The 13,192-nt window shown below is 46.2% G+C and overlaps 1 long non-coding RNA gene across 1 annotated transcript; it reads right to left on the bottom strand.

The window, feature by feature from the left end:
* Positions 1 to 408: 408 nt before the first annotated feature.
* LOC145335763 (uncharacterized) lies at positions 409 to 8,843 on the bottom strand. Its single transcript, XR_013885302.1, has 3 exons — positions 8,755 to 8,843; positions 7,023 to 7,758; positions 409 to 1,089 (listed from the first exon to the last, which is right to left on the bottom strand). It is a non-coding gene; the product is annotated as an uncharacterized LOC145335763 (long non-coding RNA).
* Between the last annotated feature and the right edge of the window lie 4,349 nt (positions 8,844 to 13,192).

Below are 13,192 nucleotides of genomic sequence, written 5' to 3'. Positions count from 1 at the left end.
TGCAGAAGGAGGCCATTTGGCCCATCAAGTCTGCACCGACCACGATCCCACCCAGGCCCGATCCCCAGAACCCCACGCATTTACCCTAGCTAGTACCCCTAACACTAAGGGGCAATTTAGTATGGTCAATCCACCTACCCTGCATAGCTTTGGACTGTGGGAGGAAACCGGAGCACCCGGAGGAAACCCACACAGACATGGGGATAATGTGCAAACTCCACACAGACAATGACCCGAGGTTGGAATTGAACCCGGGTCCCTGGCGCTGAGGCAGCAGTGCGAACTGTCTGGCAAATTTTCACCCACTCGCTCAGTCTCTCCAAGTCCCTTTGCAGCTTCTTTGTATCCTTCTCACAGCTGACACCAAGTTTTGTGTCATATTGGAAATATCACATTTAGTCCCTCCATCTAAAACATTGTGAATAGCTGAAGCCCAAGATACTGATCCTTCCAGTCCCAAACCCATCACAGCTGGCCCACCTGAAAAAAGACCCATTTTTTCCTGCTCTCTGTTTTGTGTCCCAAATTTCTCAATCCAATCCAAGACCCACCACCCCCCAATCCCATGTATGCTAAATTTGCTTATTTTTGAGTGGCCAGGAAGCGCTAGAAAGTAAGGTACATTTCCTAATCGTCATAGAGTATAGACCCTTGGTGAGACCACACCTGGAGTATTGACATAGAGGGAGTGCAATGAAGGTTCACTAGACTGATTCACAATCCCTTGATTCTCTTTTGTTTCTGGAGAGTTTTTAGCATTTCCTCTCTTTTTATTCATTGGACTAGCACTGCCCGTGAACTAGTTTGCTTGTCAAGCTATTTCAGAGGGTATTTCAGAGTCAACCACATTGCTGTGGCTCTGGAGTCATATGTAAGCTAGACCAGGTAAGGATGGTGGATTTCCTTCCCTGAAGAACGTTAGTGAATCGGATGGGTTTTTCTGACAATCGACAATGGTTATCATTAGACTTTTAATTCCAGACTCAAGTTTCACCATTTGCTGTGGTGGGATTCGAAGCCAGAACCCCAGGACATTACGCCGAATCTCTGGATTGCTAGTCCAATGACGATACCTCTAAGCCACAGCCTCTGACGAAACAAGATCACATGAGAACCACCTCAGTAAATCAAACATTGCATGCGAGCAACACAATGTAATCTTGTCAGTCCAAACTAAACAATGTCTCAAATCAACATTTAAAAACTAGACTCATAGGACACTTTTGTGCCATTGCAACGGGCAACAAAGAGAAAAAAACACAACCCAGAGATTAGACATGCAACAAACCCCATTACCAAATAGTCTGAATCAAACGTAAAGGGCGAGATTCTTTGATTTTATTTGACTTCTTATTGTTGTATGTGTGAGTATACAGTGAAAAATATTTTGTCTTGCGTGCTATACAGACAAAGCATACCGCTCATAGAGAAGGAAATGAGAGAGTGCAGACTGTAGTGTTACAGTCATAGCCAGGGTGTGGAGAAAGTTTAACTTAATACAAGGTATTTCCATTCAAAAGTCTGATGGCAGTAGGGAAGAAGCCATTCTTGAGTTGGTTGAAACGTGACCTCAGACCTTTGTCGCTTTTTCCCGATGGAAGAAGCTGGAAGGGACAAATGTCTGGGGCATGTGGGGTCCTTGATTATGCTGGCTTCTTTTCTAAGGCAGCGGGAAGTGTAGATGAAGTCAATGGATGGGAGGATGGTTTGCATGATGGACTGGGCTACATTCATGACCCTTTTGTTTCTTGTGGTCTTGGACAGAGCAGTAGCCATACCAAGCTGTGGTACAACCAGAAAGAGGTTTTCGACAGTGCATCTGTAAAAGTTGGAGAGAGTCGTAGCGGACATGCCAAATTTCCTTAGTTTCCAGAGAAAGTAGAGGTGTTGGTGGGCTTTCTTAACTGTAGCATCAGCAGGGGGGGATTAGGACAGGTTGCTGGTGATCTGGACACCTAAAAACCTGAAGTTCACCAGCCTCCAAGCCCCTTGGCTGGAGGTGGTGTGTTGTTTGTCAGCGGGATTATCTGGTTCCCATCGCCGTCAGTGGGAATTCCCATTGATGTCACCCCATGCCAGCGGGAAACCCACGGATGGGGATGTGCTGCCAGCGGGACTGGAGAATCTCACTGGCGTAAATGGCCAGAGAATTCTGGCCTAATAGGGAAACTCAATCAGGCTAAACACCTAAAAAATCTTCCAGTCTAACACAACCCCTGGCCCAACTATTTTGGACACCAACACTAACGGAAGAACTATCTCATCTCCGACCAACGTTTTAATATTGAGCTCATGTATACAAATATAGACTGCAATAGACCCCGATCCTAAACTCCAAGTAACCCACACTACTCACTCAAACCCTAAGTCTGACCCTCAACCTAACCCGAAATCTAACCCAAAAACTAGCCCTAAACACAAACCTAATCCTAAACCAAACCCTACATCCAATCTTAACTCTAAATCTAACCTGAATCCTGATGTTAAATGCAAATTTAATTTGAAATCTAACCTTATAAGACCACAAGATGTAGGAGCATAGGTAGGCCATTCAGCCCATCAAGTCTGCTCCACCATTCAATGGGGCAGCACTGTGGCACAGTGGTTGGCACTGCTGGCTCACAGCACCAGGGACTGATGTTCAATTTCTGTCTTGCGTCACTGTCTGTGTGGAGTTTGCACGTTCTCCCCATATCTGCGTAGGTTTCCTCCCGATGTTCTGGTTACAAAGATATGCAGGTTAGATAGATTGGCCATGCTAAATTGTCCCTTCGTGTCCAAAGATTGTGCAGGTTAGGTGGATTGGCCACGCTAAATTGTCCCTTTGTGTCTGAAGATGTGTAGGTTAGGTAGATTGGCCATGCTAAATGTGTCGGGTTTTGCTGGGATAGGAGTAAAGTTAATCTGGTTTATTCAACATGGGCTGGGGACACACCTTCAGAGAGCGATGGTCCAAAGGTCCAAGTGACCACAGCTATTTTATGGGGCAAAGGGCACATTGATCTGTGCAGGTTTCATTCACTTATTTACAGATATAACGAACTTTTATTCTCAGCTTGTTATCGCTGTTAGCATTAAACCACACTAACCAACAGATTACATCAGCAGCAATTATTAGTATTTATCTCATTCCCAGCGGGAACCTTTCCACTGCCACCGCCCAACCCCCCTCCCCCCAACATCCTCCTTCCCCCGACACCCTCCTTCCCACCACCACCATCCCCCCAACCCTCACCCCAGAACAGACACACACATTGTCCTGATTTGGAACTCTGGGAGGGACTTTCCATTCTGGAAACGAGGTCCAGTAGTGGAAGTCGGAAGTCTTCGAATCCCTACAGTGCAGAAGAAGGCCATTTGGCCCATCGGGGCTGCACCGGCCACAATCCCACCCAGGCCCTTTCACTGTAACCCCATGTATTTCCCTTAGCTAATCCTCCTGACACTAAGGGGCAATTAGCGTGGCTAATCCACCGAACCCAAATGTCTTTGGATACCAAGGGACAATTTAGTATGGCCAATCCCCTTAACTTCCGCATCTTGAGACTGCAGGAGGAAACTAAACATTTTCCTCAAATCCCTTAATGGCGTTTCCTGGGCAGGGGGGTGGTATATGTTTGGAATCCCATTTTCATCCGGTGAATCCTCACTAATAATCCAACACGCCGAAATCTTGTGTAGCAGACCCCCTCCCCCCCCCCACCCGGTGATGATGTATGTAATGATTGGTGCATACACCTGGTGGGACAGACGTTTTTCTGTGCCTTTGAGGTTAGCAAACGTTACTTCCGCCTTCCTGCTATGGGGTTGAGTGCACCAGGGGGTTGGGGTGGGGGTTAGGGTGTGGGGTGAGGTGGTGTTAGTGCAGAGAAGGTGAGGGAATCAGAGAGCAGAATGGAAGAGCAATTGCTTGTGTGGGGCCGTTCAGATGTGGCCCCTTAACATCCAAAGATGTGTAAGTTAGGTGGATTGGTCATGGAATTTCAGGGGAACAAAATTCCGAACTAATTTGCTGTCATCAGGAAATTCATGACATTTTGTAATTTATAGTGGTAGGAAATTTGGCATGTCAGCTACGACTCTCACCAACTTTTATAGATGCACCATAGAAAGCATTCTTTCTGGTTGTATCACAGCTTGGTATGTCTCCAGCTCTGCCCAAGAACGCAAGCAAGTACAAAAGGTTGTGAATGCAGCCCAATCCATCATGCAAACCAGCCTCCCATCCCTTGACTCTGTCTACACTTCCCATTGCCTCGGAAAAGCAGCAAGCATAATTAAGGACCCCATGCACCCCAGACATTCCCTCTTCCACCTTCTTCCTTTGGGAAAAAGATACAAAAGTCTAAGGCCATGTACCAACCGACTCAAGCACAGCTTCTTCCCTGCTGCAGTCAGGCTTTTGAAGGGACCTACCTCGCACTAAGTTGATTTTTCTCTACGCCCTAGCTATGACTGTAACACTACATTCTGTGCACTCTTCTTTCCTTCTCTATGAACGGTATGCTTTGTCTGTATAGCACGCAAGAAACAATACTTTTCACTGTATACTAATACATGTAACAATAATAAATTTAATTAAATAAAATGGGGCAGCACAGTGGTTAGCACTGCTGCCTCATAGCTCCAAGGTCCTGGGACAATTCCTGACTTGGGCCACTGTCTGTGTGGAGTCTGCAAGTTCTCCCCATGTCTGCATGGGTTCCTCCTGGGTGCTCCAGTTTCCTCCCACTGTCTGAAAGATGTGCTGGTTAGGTAGTTTGGCTATGCTAAATTGCCCTTTAGTGACCCAGGATATAGAAGGGAAGCAAAGAGAGTGAGAGAGAGGGGAAGGAGAGAGAGAGAGAGGGAAGGCAGAAAGGGGGGCGGGAAGGGAGGCAGAGAAAGAGAGTGAGAGGGGGAAGCAGAGAGAGAGAGCGTGATTGAGGGGAAGGCAGATAGAAGGGGAGGCAGAGATAGACAGAGAGAGAGGGCATTAGAGGGATTAGTGGAGTAAATGTGTGGGGTTATGGGATAGAGTCTAGGTGGGATTCTTTGCACATTCTCCCCACGTCTGTGTGGGTTTCTCTGGATGCTCCGGTTTGCATAGTCTGAAAGACCTGCAGTGATGTGGAGATGCCAACGTTGGACTTGGGTAAACACAGTAAGAAGTCTCACAACACCAGGTTTAAGTCCAACAGGTTTATTTGGTAGTAAAGGCCACGAGCTTTCGGAGCTAGTGGCTTTTGCTACCAAATAAACCTGTTGGACCTTAACCTGGTGTTGTGAGACTTCTTACTAGGCGCATTGGCCATGCTAAATCTTCCCTCAGTGTACCCGAACAGAGTGTGGGGACTGGGGGATTTTCACAGTGACTTACGATGAATAAATAAACTTCTTACTTTGTTGCTGGTGTGGACTCGATGGGCCGTATGGCCTCCTTCTGCACTGCAAGGTTTCTATGAAATCGAATTCTTGCAAACTTGGGCAGAGCAGAAGAAACACCAAGCAGAAAGGATGCTTTCTCTGGATTATTTTGAGAGTGGAACAGCGTTTCCAGAAGCTTGTGGGATCACTATCAAATAAACTGGTTGGACTTTAACCTGGTGTTGTGAGACTTCTTACTTCTTTTGACAGTTACAGCCTCCCTGCGAGTGTCACGCTGCGTGGATCAGTGGAGATATTGAGTCTGCCGATCAGAATGTGGATTCTGTTCCTTGTTAAGTAAGCCCCACCTCCAGCTCCACAGAGCAGAGTTTAATGCAGGAAGTGTTACGGAGACTGACTTCCCCACCTTTCCCACAGCTGTCTGAGGGGAAATCGAAACTTTGACCAGCCGCTCGGTGCTGGGGCCGAGGCAGCAGCTGAGGAGATGGAGAGTATCCTGGATGGAACTATCTGTCCTGTCTGCCTGCAGCTCTACGAGCAGCCAGTGAGTGTGCCCTGCGGTCACATCGTCTGCCGAGTCTGCCTCTCCACCCTCGCTCTCCGGCCGGAGGAGGACGGCTTCCCGCTGCCCAAGCGTCTCCCCTGCCCCTTGTGCTGCCAGGAATTCGCTCCCCGTGCTGTCCGGATCAACCGCACCGCCAGGAGGAAGGTGGCCAAGGCTCGGAAACAGCTGGGCAGCCTGACTGGGCAGCGGGGAACCTCACCCGTCAGGGGAGGCATCGGGGGGGCAGTGGGTCAGCCAGTGCCCAGGGCAGTACCCGGGGAGGTCCCTGCAACCGTGCCAGCGAGAAGAGGTGCACGGAGAACCCGCCCAAGCAGCGCCTCGATGAAGGAGATCACCCAGATTTACAAGGTACGGGGAAGTGAGGGAGAGGGGGAGAGGGGTGGGGGGTGGCAGAGAGAGAGAGAGAGAAGGGAAGGCAGAGGCAGAGAGAGAGAGAGAGGGAGGGACAGAGTCGGCGGGGGGAGGCACAGAGAGAGAGAGAGACGGGGGGCAGAAAATCGGAGAGGGAGGGAGGCAGAGAGAGAGGGAGAGAGAAAGAAAGCAGAGAGAGAGGGGAGAGGAGGGAGAAAGAGAGAGAGAGTGTGAGAGTCAGGGGAAATGAGCCGTCTTCTTGTTGGCAAGATTTAACGAGTGGGGTGTCACACGTTTGGTGTTCAGGTCCCAACTATTTACAATCCCTAGATAGAAGATATTATAGCCAAATGTGCTCCTGGTTCTTATGCTCTCATAAATGAAATGAGCAAAATGTCAAAAAACAAAGGATGGTACAACTTTGATGTTAGATGAATTCTAACTGTAAATCTGAGATTAACCAAAAGTTAATCTCAGGCTTGAGGGACTGAATGGCCTCCTCTTGTCACTGTGCTCTTTTTTTCAAAAATGGTAGGTGGACAAACTTGTATATTGGTCCCTTTAAGTTGAGGAATGTAATAGAATTGAGCAAAAGTTTTTAAACTAAAACTGTAATCTCAAACGATTTTTCTAATTTAACTGATAAATTATATGTCATAAAAATAACTTTTAACCAAAAGACAAATAAATAAAATATCAGACTGAACAATGAATAGAAACAAAGAAAACCTTTGCTCACCAAGATACTTGGATTGGCATTATTTTCAGTGGACAGGATGACCAGTGAGCACAGACTCTCATCCCCCCATGCTCAATCACTCAGACGTGTGTAGATGCTAGAACTCCAATAAGTTCTGTTCACTGCTCGTCACCCATACAGACATGGTTAACAACATCCCAAGCGTTATCTATCTGTTTGGAAATTTGTTCTTGAAACGTGACATTACCTGCTATTTGAGCAGTTATACATTTCGTGGGAAGCAGACATTAAAGATACTTGGAATCTCTCCATAAATCATAATATTAGATCCACTTGACCATGGAGCCTGAACAGTTATCCACTCACAAGGCTGGCCCATCAAAACGATTCCATTTAAATGATGCTGTGTTTTCATCATGCTCCTCCTGGAATACATTACTCCACATTTACTTGTGTCTGGTATGTGTCTGTCGATTCCACCAGTCCATCTTCCTGAAATATGTAATTATCCTCCTCACTATTTACTTCATTGCCCAGTATTCCATCATCGACAAACATGGAAATTGTACCCTCTAGATCCAAGTCCATTTCCTTTATGTAAAACACAAAGGTTCCTTTGAATTTCCTTGTTTCCTTTGTCGATTTGTCTCTGTTCTGAATAAAATATCATCCTCCTCCTCATTCAGATTTATCAACAAGTTCCACACCATCTTGTTCAAATAGTCCACAATTGAGAAAATGCAGGATCGAGGTTCTGTCATTGATTCAACTGTTCCTGTGAAGACAAAAAGAGCTTGTAAAAAAGGGAATTTAAACTCTCACAGGTCACTAACACATTGATTAAGTACTAAGTTTAAAAAACAGCTAGTTTCACTGCTGAAAATGTACAGATACAGAGTTCTGTTAGCTGGACATGAGATTAATATCACGATCCACACAGCCTTATCCAACATCAGCTAACTGAGAATTGTGCTTAATTTCAGAGAGGCCCTCTTGCTGCTAAAATTCAAAATGTACAAACATTCAAAAGCGGTTTTATTCTGCCTCAGAGAATGTCAGAGTGTGTTCATTTGTTTTGTGTAACTTGAATGCTGTTGAATCTGACAACAGTTTTAATTTATTCCCTGGGATTGATATTCACTGAGGCCTGAATAAAATCGATCAAATTAATTTCACAATGATCGCTGTTATCATCCTGTCATACCCCTCTTCAACACATACCTCAGTGTACTTCCTATCCCACAAACCACACTCTTTTCTCCCATCAACTTCACCACTCTTACCACTGCCCATCCTTCATACTCGACACCCCTTCTCCTTAACACAATATCTCTCCTCCTTAACCTCTATTCCGTCCTTCTGAACCCCTTCTTCCCATCCTCAACCCCATCAACCTTCTCCCCTCCTAAAACCACTCTCCAGCCTCCTCCTTAACAATCCTTCCACTGCTTCTCAAGTGACACAACCCTCCCCTGCTCCTCCTCAAAACCTGCTTAACTCTGATTATCCCCCTCTTCCTCATCTCCTCACCCTCTTCATCCTCCTTCAGCGATCTACCCCCATGATCGCCTTTCACCTCCATTACAACCCCATCTCCTTACCTCCATCATCCCCCACCTCCTTTCCTCCCCACCAATATCCCCAAACAATACGAGTTTAGCTCCCATGAATTTTATTGGACTCCCCACTGGAACGTGACATTCTGGCCTCCTTCTGCACTTTAGGGGTTGTATTACTTTTCAACCCTCACCGAAGAGGAAGCCTCTCTCACCTGTGCCTGTGAACAGGTGGACAATTCCTCCTCCCGATCTGATCTTCCAGTAGCCTCTCTTGCTCGGCGTGGCTGCGCTGTGATCTGACCCTTGCTGCCAACAACAGGGGACCCACACTCTGAGTGACAGATGATGCAACCAACCAGCTTTCGAACTGACCGGAAGCTCAGCCTCCGGTGCATGACGGGCAGGCACTTTAACCAATCAACGTCCAGAACACCGCCTCGCCCCGGAGGCAGGAACCGCGCGCTCAGATTGACAGGAAGTCCAACCAATCCTCTTCCAGGACATTCGGAAGCCCGCCTACTGCTTCTGATTGGCGGATATGCCAGCCAATCGGCTTCCCTAGTCACCAGGGACACACCCTCTCTATCTAAGTAACAGGCTCTCTGACCAATCCGATGCCACTCCCCGGAAACCTGCCGCCCTCGACAAGGTGAGAAGCCTCACAACACCAGGTTGAAGTCCAACCGGTTTAGTATTAGCAAACGCCATTAACTGTCGGAACTGCTTGTTCCTTCCACCCACCTGACGAAGGAATAGGCAGTTCCGAAAGCTAGTGGCGTTCGGTATAAATAAACCTGTTGGACTTTAACCTGCTGTTGTGAGACTTCTTACTGTGTTCACCTCAGTCCAAAGCTGGCATTTCCACATCATTATCTCGACAAGCATCAACAACATGTTGAGTTTCTGCTTCTTGGATTTAATGATGAACTGTGGAATCTTTGAGAAAAACTGTTTCTATTCCAGTGGTTCTCAGATCGTTTTGTTTGGAAAATCATTTTACAAATGTAATGTTAAAATGGGTGTTAAATATAATTCAATATAATAACAGAAAATGGTTCCATTTACAAAGAACATTAAAGATGTTAGTAAAACAAGTAATTACGTACTAGTGATTAAAAGATTATTTCGCTGATGTGGACAATGATGAGACAGGTCAGACAAACCAGAAATTAACAATAACTGTGATTCCACTAACATATTAGTGCAGCAACTGAACTGCTTTTCATTTGGTTAAACATTAATGTCCTATAAATTCGATTAGTTCACACATCGTGATCAATACAGACAGATTTTCAAATCCATATTCATAGCAGCACCACATCATTTACAATCTGAATTGATTTATCATTGTCACATGAATTAACATACAGTGAAAAGTATTGTTTCTTGCGCGATATACAGACAAAACATGCCGTTCATAGAGACGGAAACGAGAGTGCAGAATGTACTGTTACAGTTATAGCTAGGGAGTAGAGAAAGATCAACTTAATGCAAGGTAAGTTCATTCAGAAGTCTGACAGCAGCAGGGAAGAAGCTGTTCTTGAGCCAGTTGGTACGTGACCTCAGACTTTTGTAACTTTTTCCTGTCGGAAGAAGGTGGAAGAGAGAATATCGGGAGTGCGTAGGGTCCTTACTTATGCTGGCTGTTTTGCCGAGGCAGCAGGAAGTGTAGTCAGAGTCAATGGATGGGAGGCTGTTTTGTGTGATGGACTGGCTGCATTCAAACGACATCTTCAACTGTCTCAAGACAGCTTGCTACTTTAATGTAAAATAAAACCTCCCGTAAACACAGAAGTTTTCTTCTTTCCAGTTTCATTACAAATATCCCCTTGATCATGGCATTCTGGGCAATATTTATAGAGCTGTGCAAACCCATTGCATAATAACATCATTGTTATTGAATCATTAAGGGAACATTATTGAACCATGCTGAGAGTTTGAAGTCAGTTAGGCAGACAGCTTTATCTCAATTACTAGAAACAAACCAACTGAAGATTAATATAAATAGAAAATGATGGAAATACTTCACAGAACAGGCAGCACAATAATGGCACTTGTTCACTGCTTGAACCCAAAATGGAGATGGCCGAGTATCACAACAACAGCTGCTCTCCCACCTTCCCCACCATTTCCCCACCCCCCGCACCCCCGCTTCCACCTACGCAAAATAAATGTCCAGCTCAACGCTGAAAACTATGACAGCCAAAATGTTCATCATTGTGAAGAAGGGAAAGAATTCTGGAAGATTGGGGTGAAATCCTGACAGGTGCTCTTGCAGATCTAGCATTAACTCCTGGGAATTTAGTCAAAGCGGGGAGCTTGTTATTGTTTTACAACTTTTCCTTCCGTCTTCTTTGTGTTTTTCTCCTTGTTTCCCTAAACATAAACTATTTTATTGAAAGCTTCCCTGGAGATCTCTGCCCTGATTCATCTCAAACATGGTGATGTCCCACCACCTTCTGCCTTCGGAGAAACACTGCAGGCAGGAAGGTCACTGGGTTCCTGCAGTTCACAGCTCTACCCGGAAAGCTCCTCCCACAATTAAACTTCTATTTGTTCCTTCTCTCCCCCTCCTTCTTTCCCCCAGCCCTACAGAAGTCATTGCTGATCTTTCAGTTCCCAGGGTTTATACCAGGAATGTTAACCTGGCTTCTCTCTCCACCTGTGACTGAGACCCACACTCATCATCTTACATGGATAGAGGATTGGTTGAATGGCACGGGAAGATTGCAACAGACCCCCATAGATGCTAAAAGACGCCCTCATAAAATAGGATATGGCGTTTGACTCATCGATCGACAGTTCTGACACACCACTGCGAAAAACTGCACCGACATCCTCAGAAGACAAACATGGGACATGGCGGACAGAGTATCCTTCATTGACCAGTACTTCTCCGAGCCTGCCCCGCCATTCAAATAGAGCATGGCTGATCTGTCGTGGCTCAGTTCCACATTCCCGCCCTCTCCCCATAACCCTTAATCCCCTCACTTATCAAAAACCCATCAACCCGCGTCTGAAAAATATTTACGAGGCAGCCTCCACCACTTCAACGGGCAGAGAATTCCAGAGATTCACCACCCTTTGAGTGAAGAAGTTCCTCCTCAACTCCGTTCTAAACCGCCCCCCCTTTATCTTGAGGCTGTGCCCCCTAGTCCTACTGTCCTTTCTGAGCGGGAAGAGTCTCTCCACCTCTATCCTATCCATCCCATTCATCATCTTATATGTCTCAATGAGATCTCCCCTCATTCTTCTAAACTCTAACAAGTTACGACATCTTCTCTGGAGCCTTCAACATGTCATAGATGAAGGTGTACATCTCACCAAGGCCATCCCCACACCCCCACTTCTTGTCATCAAACAACTGCACAACCTCAAACACGCCAACGTCCGACGCAGAATACCCCAGCCTTCAGGAGAACAGTGACCACAACACCACAGAACCTTGCCACAGTAGCCCGTGCAAGATGTGCAGGATCATTGACATGGATGTCATCATCTCACGTGAGAACACCATCCACCAGGTACACGATACATACTCTTGCCACTTCTTCGCCCACTCTCCGAACCTGTCCAAGTCCTTCTGCAGCCACCCCCCACCCCGCTTCCTCAATATGATCTGTCCCTCTGCACATCTTTGTATTATCTGCAAACTTAGCAGCACTGCCTTCAGTTCCTTCCTACAAATCGTTAATGTATATGGTGAAAAGTTGTGGTTCCAGCATTGACCCCTGAGGCACACCACTAATTACCGGCTGCCAACTTTGCTGACCTGATATACTGCAGGAAAGGGTGTCCCAAGGCATGGTTCATTGGGGAGACCATGCAGACGCTATGACAACGGATGAATGAACACCACTCGACAATCACCAGGCAGGAGCGTTCTCTTCCTGTCAGGGGCAGCAGTCATGGGCATTCAGCCTCTGATCTTCGGGAAAGCATTCTCCAAAATGGCCTTCGTGACACTCGACAATGCAGAATCGCCGAGCAAAAACTGATAGCTAAGTTCCACACAGATGAGGATGACTTCTACAGGGATTTTGTGTTCATGTCACACTATCTGTAACCCCCACGACTTGCCTAGGCTTGCAAAACCTCACTAACTGTCCTGGCTGGAGGCAATTTACACATCTCTTTAACTTGTGCTTAACCCTCTCTCCACTCACATTGTCTGTACCTTGAAGACTTGATGACCTGTAAAGACTCGCATTCCAACCATGATCTTGTAAACTGAGTCTGTATCTATGTATGCCCTGTTTGTGAACACAACTCTTCACTCACTGAAGGAAGGAGCAACACTCTGAAAGCTTGTGCTACCAAATAAATCTGTTGGACTTTAACCTGGTGTTTGAGATTTCTTACTGACTGGCAGAAGGCAGAGAGTGTGGATAAAGGGGTCTTTCTCGGGATGGCAGCCAGTAACTATGGTGTGCCTCAGGTGTCAATGCTGGAACCACAACTTTTCACAATATACATTAACGATTTGTAGGAAGGAACTGAAGGCACTGTTGCTAAGTTTCAAGATGATACAAAGATATGCAGAGTGATAGGTAATATTGAGGAAGCAGGGGGGAGGGGGCGCTGCAGAAGGACTTGATCAGGTTTGGAGAGTGGGCAAAGAAGTGGCAGATGGAATACAATGTGGAAAAG

This window comes from Carcharhinus amblyrhynchos, unplaced genomic scaffold, assembly GCF_965287045.1.
Source record: "Carcharhinus amblyrhynchos unplaced genomic scaffold, sCarAmb.v2.hapA scaffold_40, whole genome shotgun sequence".
NCBI lineage: Eukaryota > Metazoa > Chordata > Chondrichthyes > Carcharhiniformes > Carcharhinidae > Carcharhinus > Carcharhinus amblyrhynchos.
Note: the sequence above shows the minus strand (reverse complement) of the source record. Positions and strands in the feature narration are given on the sequence as shown.